Below are 12,806 nucleotides of genomic sequence, written 5' to 3' on the forward strand. Positions count from 1 at the left end.
CACACATGAGAACACTTTTGTTTTCCCTTCTTCTTTGTGATCATTTCTCCACTTTACAAAACTCTGGTCCAGCCTCATCTGGATTATGCCATCCAATTCTGGTTACCAGTCCTTAGGAAGGATGTGCTGGAACTGGAGAGAGTCCAGAGAAAGGCAACAACGTTAATAAGGACACTGGAGGATCTCAGCTATGAGGAACATCTGCAATCTTTAAAATTAATCTCCTTGGAGAAGAGACGCTTAGGAGGAGATATAATAGTGATATACAAGTGCCTCAATGGTGATTCTAGCATAAAGAAAGAACTCAGTTTCAGTGAGCTTAAGAAGACACCCAGCCACTCAATGAAATTGGAGGAGAAGTGGTTTAACTTTAACCTGCATAGGTGGTTCTTTACTGTCAGAACGGTAAGGATGTGGAATGGCAACTTCCTTCCACAGTTGGTGGTGTCAGCAGAAAATGTTGATAGTTTCAAAAACTCTTAGATTGGCATCTTACTAACACAATATACCAGGACATGTGAAATGGTATTGACACACACACTCATTCCAACACCCATACAGGCTGAACTGGATGGACTGGTGTCTTTATTCAGCCTTACCAACTATGTAGCTATGTAATATGGGAAAGAGAGGGAAGGCAGCTGAAAGTGCTTGGTGATATTACTGTCTCATGGACACGTCTTTGGTCCTATTAAATTTTTAGAGGAATTTTTTTAATTATGGTCTGTTATTTTCATGTAATAGTGTATCTCAGTGGTGGCATGAAAAATATGTGGGAAACAGAAGATTGTAATAGAGTACTGGACTTGTTAGGGAGATAGTCAAATGCTTAATAAGACTTCAGAAAGAACGTGATGCTTTTAGGTTTAGCGTTTCTTTTACTTTAAACCCTTCATTTTTTAGTTGTTTTCAGCTACTCTGCCGATAGCTTTTACATTAGGAACTGTGTTTTACAGCATGATCTAATTGCTTTTCAATTTCGATTCACTGACTGATGGTCTGACATTCTCTTTTACATTATTTTGATAAAAAGAGTAATTAACAGATTGGCTGGAAAGTCACCAAAGTCCTCTGGCAGTAAAATGCAAGATAGAACAGACCCATGCAATCATTTTATAAATCTCATTTTCTATTACGGTTAGCAATAGACAAACATACTTAAAGTGCTAGTAGATTTCATGTAGAATTCCAGGATAAACCTAGCTAATCTTGCTCCCTCCGCCCTCATAACACTTATGCTGACTAACCTGTGTAAAAAAGATCTGCATACTTACCTATTAGCAGGATGCTTCGGTCCAGTTACATGATCCGACTCCCCTGAGCTACAACAATGGACAGGCCATAGGAGCCTATGGGTGATGTCACCACTCCCAGGCATTTTCAACCATTGCTGAACACTCTTTCCTCTGCTCTGCAACTGCTGTTGGCTGACACAGGGCAGATCATGTGACTTAGTATCAGCCTCTTGCAGTACAGCAGAGCTCAGAGATAGGGTGTTGAAAGTAACACAAGCAGCAAGTCAGTTGTTCAGCATAGCAAAGAGCAGAGGAGAGAGCAGAGTGGAGTGGAGTGGAGAGCTCATCAGTATGCTGTTTCTCCTTTCACTGTCCAGTCACAGGGTGGTATTGAAGAGGAATCCTGTAAGTGAAAAAATCAGGTCCCTTTCCCTTCCAGGCAGGACTTGATGTAGGGCAAAGGTGTGTACATTTTAATACTGGATAGATGAAAATACAATTTGCCAGGTAAACAGCTCCCATATATATTTTTAATCTGGACATTTAGCTGTTTAAATACTTGCAAAGGTCAAACAAACAAAAAAAAGGAAAAATTCCAATCTTTCTGATCAGTTTGTAATTTGCTATTAAAGGTAAGGTACATATAAACAAAAAATAGGAAAAACATCCAGAATCCGCTGCACTCTTCAATCTTTATTGGAAGGTGAAATCAGCATCACAGACAGTGTTGAGGACATCAAAGGTTAACACGTTTCACGCTAAAAACTAGCGCTTATTCATAACCACTAAACACTGACAAAACTGAACAACGTATATACTTGTGTGTATTCATGGAAACACCCTAACCTAGAGCCCAAATGCTCCTCCCAGCCACAATGGCAAGGATAGTATCAATAAAGTTGAACCACTTTTACATGGTACTGAGCCATGATCCAAATGCTAAGTTAAATGCCTATATAATCCACTAAGGATTTCCTCTTCCACAACCATATACAGTACTCTATGCCTCCAAAGAAACATACATATTTTGTTGTTTTATATATATATATATATATATATATATATATATATATATATATATATGTAAACAAAAGTCCTAAAGTACAGATATAATCATGATCATTCTACTAACAGAGTGATAATTGCGGAGAAGACATACACCCAAAATCATAACATGATCACATTGAATGATCTAGGAACCATGTAAAAAACAATGTAAGAGAAATAAGTGAATATATTGATGCATCATAATAAAAACATTACAAATTTTACATTAAAAACAACTTTCAGATACAGGTGAAACTCGAAAAATTAGAATATCGTGCAAAAGTTCATTTATTTCAGTAATGCAACTTAAAAGGTGAAACTAATATATGAGAGACTCATTACATGCAAAGCAAGATAGTTCAAGCTGTGATTTGTCATAATTGTGATGATTATGGCTTACAGCTCATGAAAACCCCAAATCCACAATCTCAGAAAATTAGAACATTACATGCAATAAATAAAACATGGATTGTACATAGAACAGTATCGGACCTCTGAAAAGAATAAGCATGCATATGTACTCAGTACTTGGTTTGGGCCCCTTTTGCAGCAATTACTGTCTCAATGCGGCGTGGCATGGAAGCTATCAGCCTGTGGCACTGCTGAGGTGTTATGGAAGACCAGGATGCTTCAATAGCGACCTTCAGCTCTTCTGCATTGTTCGGTCTCATGTCTCTCATCTTTCTCTTGGCAATGCCCCATAGATTCTCTATGGGGTTCAAGTCAGGCAAGTTTGCTGGCCAATCAAGCACAGTAATCCCACGGTCATTGATCCAGATTTTGGTGCTTTTGACAGTGTGGGCAGGTGCCAAGTCCTGTTGGAAAATGAAGTCAGCATCTCCATAAAGCTCGTCTGTGGAAGGAAGCATGAAGTGCTCCAAAATCTCCTGGTAGACGGCTGCGTTGACCCTGGACTTAATGAAGCACAGTGGACCAACACCAGCAGATGACATGGCTCCCCAAATCAACACAGACTGTGGAAACTTCACACTGGACTTCAAGCATCTTGCAGTGTGTGCCTCTCCATTCTTCCTCCATACTCTGGGTCCTTGGTTTCCAAATGAGACGCAAAAGTTGCTCTCGTCAGAAAAGAGGACATTAGACCACTGAGCAACAGACCAGGTCTGTTTTTCTTTAGCCCAGGTAAGACGCTTCTGACGTTGTTTGTTGTTCAGGAGCGGCTTTGATACAGCACTTTGGAAACATCCAACGTCTTTTGCAATTACCTTTTGAGGCTTTCCCTCCTTATGCAGGGTGTCAATGATGGCTTTCTGCAAAACTGTCAGGTCAGCAGTCTTATCCATGATTGAGATTCCTACTGAACCAGACTGAGAGACCATTTAAAGGCTCAGGAACCCTTTGCAGGTGTTATTGCTTAATTAGCTGATTACAGTGGGACACTTTGAGCCTAGAATATTGCACCTTTTCACAATATTCTAATTTTCTGAGATTGCGGATTTGGGGTTTTCATGAGCTGTAAGCCATAATCATCACAATTATGACAAATCACGGCTTGAACTATCTTGCTTTGCATGTAATGAGTCTATCTCATATATTAGTTTCACCTTTTACATTGCATTACTGAAATAAATTAACTTTTGCACGATATTCTAATTTTTCGAGTTTCACCTGTATGGCCATATATCTTCCATATTAAGGATGGCAACTATCAAGATACCCAGAAGTTTGACAGTATCAACAATGAAAATGGACCACTATGCAAAAGGTTTGTAAAAGAAAAGTATATTTTTCCATCCAAACCTGTAAATATCATAAGCTCCTCATTGAACTATTACATTACAGTGGAACAAACCTATTACTAGTGGGCCGATTACCCCCCTGTTCGGTTCACGGTTGAACATTCGAACCTGCAGAATATTCGACCGCGAACTTCGACCACAAACAATTTGTCAATCACATGCTGCTAGAGAATGCGCAACAATCTCAATGCCCCAATATTGATTCCTAGGTTGAGGAAGGGAGTGACGTGAGCCTAGAGAGAGGAGGTTCCAATGATGGAAAATAAATTGGCAGTCATGTTCCCCCATCTGCAGCATACTGCCAAGTTCTCTCCAGTGATGACGAGGGAGGGGATGATGAGATCACTGACTGTACATGGGTGCCTGAGAGAACAGAGGAGGAAAGTGAGGAGGAGACACAACTCCAAGGCAGGATGTCCACCAGGGGCAGGTGTAAGGGCAGCCACCCTATTGCATCACACAACAGAGCTCCACAGGTGCAGGGCACTGCTGACTCCCCACTGACTTCCAAGATTTCTGTGGTGTTGTCTTCTTCAACACATGTGCAGCTTTGCCGTTTGCAGTCTGTCTGAAGCAGATCAAGCGTGGCTAAAACACCAGCCACTTGGGCACCACATGCTTGACAAGACATATGACGACCTGCCATACAGCCTGTTGGCAAAAGCACCTGAAAGACCCACATCCAGGGGCGGACTGACCATTTGGAAACTCGGGCACTGCCCGAGGGCCCAGGGTCAGTAGGGGGCCCCATGAGATGCCCCTGGTACCTTTTTCATAGGCTTTTTTGAGTTTGGGCAAGGACACAGGGACCCCATGATCCCCTATTGCCCGGGGGCCCCATGAGTTGTCAGTCCGCCCCTGTCCACATCATAATACAGTGCAGACTTCTCCTTGCTCTCCATCTGGGATCTCTAATCCTACTATTCCTCAATTCATCTCACCAGGCAAATTTATCTACCCCAGTTGTTGAACCATAAAAAAATACTGTCCCATCCATCCACATGCTCAGCATCTAAATGCTAGCTTGGCCAAATTGCTAGCATTACAACTGCTGCCTTTCCATCTGATGGACCCTGCCTCCTTCCGTGAATTTGTGGAATGTGCTGTAGCACAGTGGCAGGTTCCAAAAAGAAATTTATTTTCATGTAAAGCCATTCCAGCTCTGTATCATCATGTCGAAGGCAAAGTTTTGGCCTTGTTGGACAGGGCGGTCAGCAGCAAGGTCCATATTACTGTTGACATGTGGTCCAGCAAGCATGGTCCAGGACATTACATTTCCTATATGGTGCACTGAGTAACTCTGCTGGCAGCTGGGGAGGATGCAGGACAGGGTTCAGTGCTGGATCTTGTTCCGTCAGCATGCCTCCAAAAAGCTGGTGGTGATTCTGACACATCTGAACAAAGATTATTTTTTTACATTTGTATTGTATCAATATTCTGGATTTGCACAAAATTACGGCAAAATACAGGCAGTCCCTGGGTTACAAACAAGATAGATTCTGTAGGTTTGTTCTTAAGTTGAATTTGTATGTACGTTTTTTAAGTGTAATTTCAGCCACAAAAATAATTTTTATGTTTTTTGGATACCATAATGAAGGGTTAACACCCCTGTAATATTTGTTTTGCTGTCTGTGCCCCTGTTGAGAAGATTTCACCTTACTTTCTGTCCTTGTGGCAACTGAAAATTGTGGGTTGTCATGGAAACAATGACTGGTGAAAAAGCTTCAGTGGAGACATCTTTTTCTCATGATAACTCTTACAGGAGTGAATTTCCCTTCCTAGGGGTAGATTTCCTCTCACTTCCTGTTGTTCCCCCTCCATTTGTAAGTATGAGTTGTATGCAGGGGCAGACTGACCATTTGGAAACTCGGGCAGTGCCCGAGGGCCTGGGGTCAGTAGGGGGCCCCATGAGATGCCCCTGGTACCTTTTCATAGGCTTTTTTGAGTTTGGGCAAGGACACAGGGGCCTCATGATCCCCTATTGCCCAGGGGCCCCATGAGTTGCCAGTGGTTGTATGTAAGTTGGATGTATGTAACACAGGGACTGCCTGTACAAGATATGGAATGAGAAGACATGATGTTTGCCCTTGCAACTGTCTGCTTTTTTTTTTTTCTTTTTTACAAAGAACATATAGTAAAAGTATCAATCTTCAGATTAAATCCTCACTGCATTAGTCCTTATGTCACACTGATCCAGGTCAATCTGGATACTTATAAATTAAAATTCCCAATTTTCTACCACATACCTATTTTTTATACACTTCTCTCTATTAAAACTATCATTTCTATATTATTGTTTAATAAATTATTCCATTCACAATCAACCTTGGTAAAATTTATAAATTCCAGAATTTAAACATTTTAAATTAAAACCCAACTTCGGGCATAATCAACTTTTATTTTCACTTTCGTTCCCCCCCACCCCCTCCTTTGTCAGGTGTTATGATTTTCTTACCTGGTGAAACCAATTATATTGACCTAAGTCCCCTATCTGATGCCATTTCTGCTTGCAGGGACCACTAGTCCAGTGTCGTGCGTTAACCATCATCGGCCTGTACCCCTCACTCCCCTCATTCTGATGATGGTCCTCTTTTGAGAGGAAGCTTCAGTTGGCCAGCCAGTGTGGACTTTGACACCCAGAAGAGGTGTTTAGACTTGTTTTTTGTTTTTAAGCCCAGTGATCAGAGAGAAGGGAGTGGGTAAGAAGGCAGTGAAATTTATCAAGAAGTTGGGCTTTACCCTAATAATGATGGCAAATTTATGTATTTGGAAGGGTTACGGAATTGAAATGAAATGCTGCCTGCCAAGCAAAATCAGCAGAGGGCAAGTGCAACATTTTAAAAGATTAGATAGCAAACTACAGTGTAACCATGATTTCAATCCTCATTAGGATGACATACTGTATATACATTCACAAAAATCTGATTTCATGCTGCATCAAAGCTTGGGTATATTTATGGCTTAATCTGTGTGTGGAAACACATCAATGCATATAGAACATTGCCAACACTGTTCATCTAAAAAAAGGCTAAACATGTTGAACTGGTAATAGAATAATAATACACGAAAGCACAGTAGATTGCAGGAGTTTTAATGCATACTGCTTTTTCAAAGAGATTATATCAATCACAGTGATTTATTTATGAGCACCAGACATAACTTTAGTGAAATACATCTCCTTTTCCAGTAAATTATAACTAAGGGCAAAACTTTTTTTGTGTTTTGAATAAAATGAAAATGGATTAGAACACCTATCAGGTTGTCAGTGTCTCTACTTGTTCCTGTTTACTGTAATTTTGGTAAGTATTCTCCAAATTTTGGGTTGTCACAAGAACAGGAACAGAGGGGATATTTTCCACAGGGGATACTAGTTTTGGTGGCCCTAGTGACAACAGAGATTCCATAATTTTGGAGAGATTTCCACTCAAGTGAAGGGGAATCTCCTCAATGGGACACAGATAGCAAAAAAACCTGACAGTAGAAGTCAGTTATAACCCTCCCTTACTCTATCCAACATGAAAAAAAAAAGTCTAAGTTCACCTTGGGCCCTGTTTGACTTGGCCTCTGTTCATATCAGGCCTCCTTACTCCAAGAGTGCTACTCGTAGAGTAAAGTAAATTCTAAAATCAGAATTTTAGAGAACCCTGCAGCTTCCAATCAGACCAAAACTACAGGCAGGTGGGGCTGGGTTTTCTTGCAAAGAGCCATGCATGCCACAAGTGAAAGTGAGCCATTGCTCCATATGACTGTTTAATTCTACATCTTTCTTATATATTATGTGCATATTAGTTGAAAGTATTTACTGATTGTTAATGAGTAAGAACTACTCTCCAGCTTTTGTTCAAGCTCCAGCATCTATATACTGCATCAGTAAAAAAATATAAAAATAAATATATATATATATATATATATATATATATATATATATATAAATGCAAAAACATGTAATACCCTCTAGGCGTAGATAGTTTTCTTGTGTATAGTTAGAGACTTGCTAGAAGCCTGGGTGTGAGTCAGCCTGGGAATGAGTCAGCAAGGTTACTTTAGGTTAGGGCTGGAGAGCTCAACAGGTCAGTTTTCCAGTACCTCCTCCTGCTCTAGACACTTGGAGATGTTTCTATAAACCAGTGGGCAGAGGTGAGGAGGGGCTGACTTGTATATTTATGGGAGTCTGACCAATCCCAGGCAGGAGGCCTGGCAGTGTGGGAGAGCAGCCCATAAAAAATGAGAAAGCCTGGAGGGGAGGGGGATAGTTCCAGCCTTGTAAGTAGGGCTACAGACACATGGGACAATGTACTACTTGTACTTTGTCCCATAGAGGACAGAACTGTAAAATAAAAATGATGAATTAAACCTTTTCATGCACCCAATATTTTAAAATATATATAATTATAGCTGTGTAATGCAAGGTATGGGATTTATTCCATAAGTAATTAAAACTTGATCTTAGTGGCACACTGCTCGCACTGGAAATCGCACCCATAGTGATGTTCCCAATGCGGGCTGCGATTTCTGGAAAGGTGCAGGAACCTTTTCCTTGCGTTTTGCGAGGCCATTCCAATGATTGCGCTGCCATGCCACAACTCACAAAACAGCACTAGTGTGAACTGAACATAAAAGCAGGTCTTGACTAGTCAACTTTTGTTATGAGTGCATTCTCTTCACTAGTAATCCTTTTGGTTTTCACAAGGGTGTTGAATGGCAGTCTGCATGATTTGATCCCCAGTGCAGTTGAATGTATGATATGCTGGGTTGGGATGCGAAAGCATCATAAAAGCACCATAGAATATTCTACTCTATGCCTAAATAGCTGTTTGTGTCTATGGTAAAAATAAACTGCAGCAAAAGAAGAAACTCTGCAGACTGCCAGGTACAGAAACACTTTACATTTGAAGCTGAACAAATTTCTGTGAAGCCGGTATCATCTCAGCTGCTGTCTAGATAGCAAACCTGATTATAGTAGATTTTTTTTAACAAGCACATGGCATGGAATACCTCAGGAGATTACTGGTTGGAACAATCATCTTTCTGGTAATGTGTAGAACTGAAAAATCCCTTGCCACACAAAGTTTTGCTGCTGTAGAAACTTGTCTATTAATTTAAGGAGTTAGAACTGGCTGAAAGTCAAATAGTTTTTGTTAGAGATCCTTTATTTTAGGCCATGCAGTGTGTGCTATAGTAGGAACACAGAAGGGATTGTGTCACTAATCCCTGCCTCATCGCGGCTCATCATTTTAGTAGCCTCTAGAAAAGAAGCCAAAATAATGCAGATGTCCTAGAAGCTGAACTAGATGGGGTGAAAAAATAAGCTCCCCAGCGGCTCACATTGTGCCATAATCACACAGAAGGAACAGGAGGTGGAGGAGAAGAAGACTAATGAGGAAAGGGTCACATTAGCAATGCTCTACTACCCGCATGTGGGAGCACCTGTCTGTCCAATACTCATTTGGGGAAATATGGGCATAATTTGGGCATGTAAGGTGGACATATAGCCCCCCCCCCAATTTGTTGCTGATTGCCTCACCACCTGTGCTGTGCAATGGTGGGCAGTTATGCCTCCAGTGCCCTGACCATTATGGAATAAATAAATAAATATAAAAATCCAAGTGCCCACCGAGTACATGGGAAAAAAAGATTATTCTGGCAAAGCAGAATAATTGAAGATGTGCCTGGTCTCTGCTGTGTTCAACCCAACCACCATCAACACCAAAAGATGCAGAAAAAAAAAAGAAAAAAAAAACCCAATATATAATTACATATGAAAATAACAATGATAAAAATAACATAGGTAAAAAAAATAAAATAAGATCATGACTGAGAATCTGCCGCTCTGGGGCAACTTCCACTATATTATATGAGAGAGGTTGCAGCACAAAAAGCTTAGATAAAGTGGTGCTTATGTTGTTGGACTTCAGGTGGTTCCAGCTTTTTTTGAGGCTCAAAATGGCAGCTGATGTTCTCTGTACACTGTGACAAAAAAATTATTGGTATATAAACACGCACACTTTTTCATAAGTCATTTAACCACTTGTTGACTGCGGTATAGCTGAATGACAGTTACAGCGTGGTCGTCCAGTTCTCGGAGGGTGTCTATTGACATCCTATCAGAACCCTGCCCCCCCTGTGCGCCCGCATGTGGCGTGCACCCGGCGTGCACCCGGCATTCTGTTATCAGCTGTGTCCTTCGGACACAGCTGATCACAGATCACCATAAAGGGCCACTCACAGTGGCCCTTTACCACAGGACTGTGTCCAATGACACAGCTGATCACGATGTAAACACAGTTGCTGGTTATCGGCAGTACTTTCCTCAAGTGTGAAAGGAGACATCTACACTGACAATCAGGGCCCTGATTAGTGTCCTGATTATCAGTGCTGCTTATCAGTGTCCATCAGTGCTACTAATCAGTGGCCATCAGTGCTGCCAATCAGTGCCACCTATCAGTGGGACTATTGCTAGGACCCCGGCAGGTGCTGGCTCTTTAACAACAATGAATTATTTGTTAAAATTGCACAAATGTTGAGACATTCGCAAAGTGATTTTTTAAAAATAAATCAGCCCCTTAGGACTTGTTCACACTTGACTAAATTTCTAACTGTTTACAAACGTTCCTATAAAGTATGGGCGTTAAAGAGCTTTAGTACGGGCGTTAAACAGGCGTTAATGAGCTTTAGTATGGGTGGTAGAATGGTCTTCTACAAGCGTTACAAACACTCCCCAAAAGCCCTATGCACGGTTTTGATAAATTTTACAACAGTTTTGCAAGCGTTAAAAACGCTCCACAAACACATCATTTTTTTTTTTTTTTTTTTTTGTAGGAAGTGACATATAAGTGACATAAGAGAAAAAAAGCAATTTGAGGTGCGGCTTGCCATGGTGAATGTTTCCTGTGCATACTCCATCAGGGAGGCACCAGCATGGATTCCTTTACCATACTTTATCTCATGTTTGACCTTCTGCAGATGATGCTGATGTATGAGCAACTGGCTGAGCAGAGGAAGAGGAGAAGGACACCCAATTGGATGTACAAATTGTCTCTCAAAGATATTCTAAAGGGCACTTCCATGCCCTGTATCATGATTTATGCACCTACCCTCAGAAGTTTTACGACTATGCCCCCATGAGAATCACATCCTTTGATGCACTGCAGGAGATTCTTAGACCCTGGTTGATCTACAGCAGAACAAAACTGAGGCTTCCAATTTCTCCAGAAGAACGTCTATTAGTCATGCTGTGGTAAGTAATCCAAGGTGACAAATGTATGCCACAGTTGCGTACACATTGCTGTATTTTCTGCCATGTACAAAAATACTGTTTAATGTATCAAAAGTGGACAAGCCAGAATTACTAGCAGCTGTTCTTTGCCAAAAATCAGCAGTATTGAGCAACCTAATTTTTGACCATATACAGCTGCTATAGCCTTGATGATACCAGAAAATATATATTATATAGGGCGCTCTTGTTGGAGCCCAACCTCTGTAGCTGTAAGATAAAGGTGTCAGCTGAAGAAGGAGCCTATTGAGCATGCCCCGAAATGCATTACCGCCCCTTTCACCTGCTACATCTGACTCTGCTCTCCAAGTTTCATTTTTGATGCACAGGCACATCCTGGACTCTACTATCTGATCCTATAGGCATAGCTTGCTGCTGGACGGCTGGATGTCCCACCTGGATCCAATTACCACACGATGAGTCTTTTTAATCGTTTATCTTGTAAGTACAAATTTTCCATTGTCTACTAATAAATTGTTAATACTGCACTTAGAGGCGCCATCCTCTCTTTTTCTTTTAGCCTTGATGATACCCCCCCCCCTTCCCACACACACATTGAATTTCTTAATTTATATATGTTAAAACCATAAAGGAAATGAATTACTAATTACGTGTATTTTTAACAGATTTTTGGCAACTGGAGAATCCTTCTCTTCCCTCCACTTCCATTACCTTCTGGGCAAAGCCACAATGCACAACATACTTCATGAGTCATGATGCAATATGGAACGTACTAAAGGAAATCGTAATGCCAGAACCAACAGAGGATCGATGGTTGGAAATCAGCAATGAATTCAATAAAAACAGCAACTTTCCTCACTGCATTGAAGCAGTAGATGGTAAACACATATGCATTCAAATGCCCCCAAACAGTGGCTCCAAGTATTTCAACTATAAAAAGTATTTCTCCACAGTCCTGATGGCCATTGTTGATAGCAACTACAATTTTGTTGCAACTGATGTGGGTGCTTATGGAAGTTCTGACTCTCAAGTGTTTTGCAATTCAACCATGGGAAGAAGGATAATGGGAGGAAGGTTCAACATACCATTCCCTCGGCCTATAACTGAGGCATTTTCACTGTCTAGTTCACAAATGAAACCATATCCTAAAAGAGGCCAGGATTTGAAGAAGAAGGCAGTCGTGTATTTAGGTTTTGTGCTGCCCTAAGCAACACAAAAATTGGATGCCCCCCCACCTGAGAGGGCCTTCCACTAACAACCCCTCCTGGCAACTCTGGCCATCCCCAGGAACAACAGCTGTGCTCTGCATATACCATGAAGCAGCCCACAGCCTCTCTAGGATCTCAACTGGTCCCCATGTCGCTTATGTCCCTTCTTCTGGAGGGCAGTGCTGCCCCCCTAAAAAAAAATGCCACCCTAGGCAGATGCCTTGTTTGCCTTGTGGTAAATACGCCCCTGGAAGAAGGTATTTAATTATTGGCAAACACAAGCTAGGTGATTTGTGGAGTGTACCTTCGGCATAATAGCAAA

The 12,806-nt window shown here is 41.2% G+C and overlaps 1 pseudogene; it reads left to right on the forward strand.

Moving 5' to 3' along the window:
* The first annotated feature begins 11,097 nt into the window (after positions 1-11,097).
* Positions 11,098-12,483, forward strand: LOC149472206 (uncharacterized; annotated as a pseudogene).
* The last annotated feature ends 323 nt before the right edge of the window (positions 12,484-12,806 follow it).

The sequence above is a fragment of the Staurois parvus genome, unplaced genomic scaffold (genome assembly GCF_062004578.1).
Source record: "Staurois parvus isolate SC_StPar_1 unplaced genomic scaffold, SC_StPar_1.0 ptg000022l, whole genome shotgun sequence".
Taxonomy (NCBI): Eukaryota; Metazoa; Chordata; class Amphibia; order Anura; family Ranidae; genus Staurois; species Staurois parvus.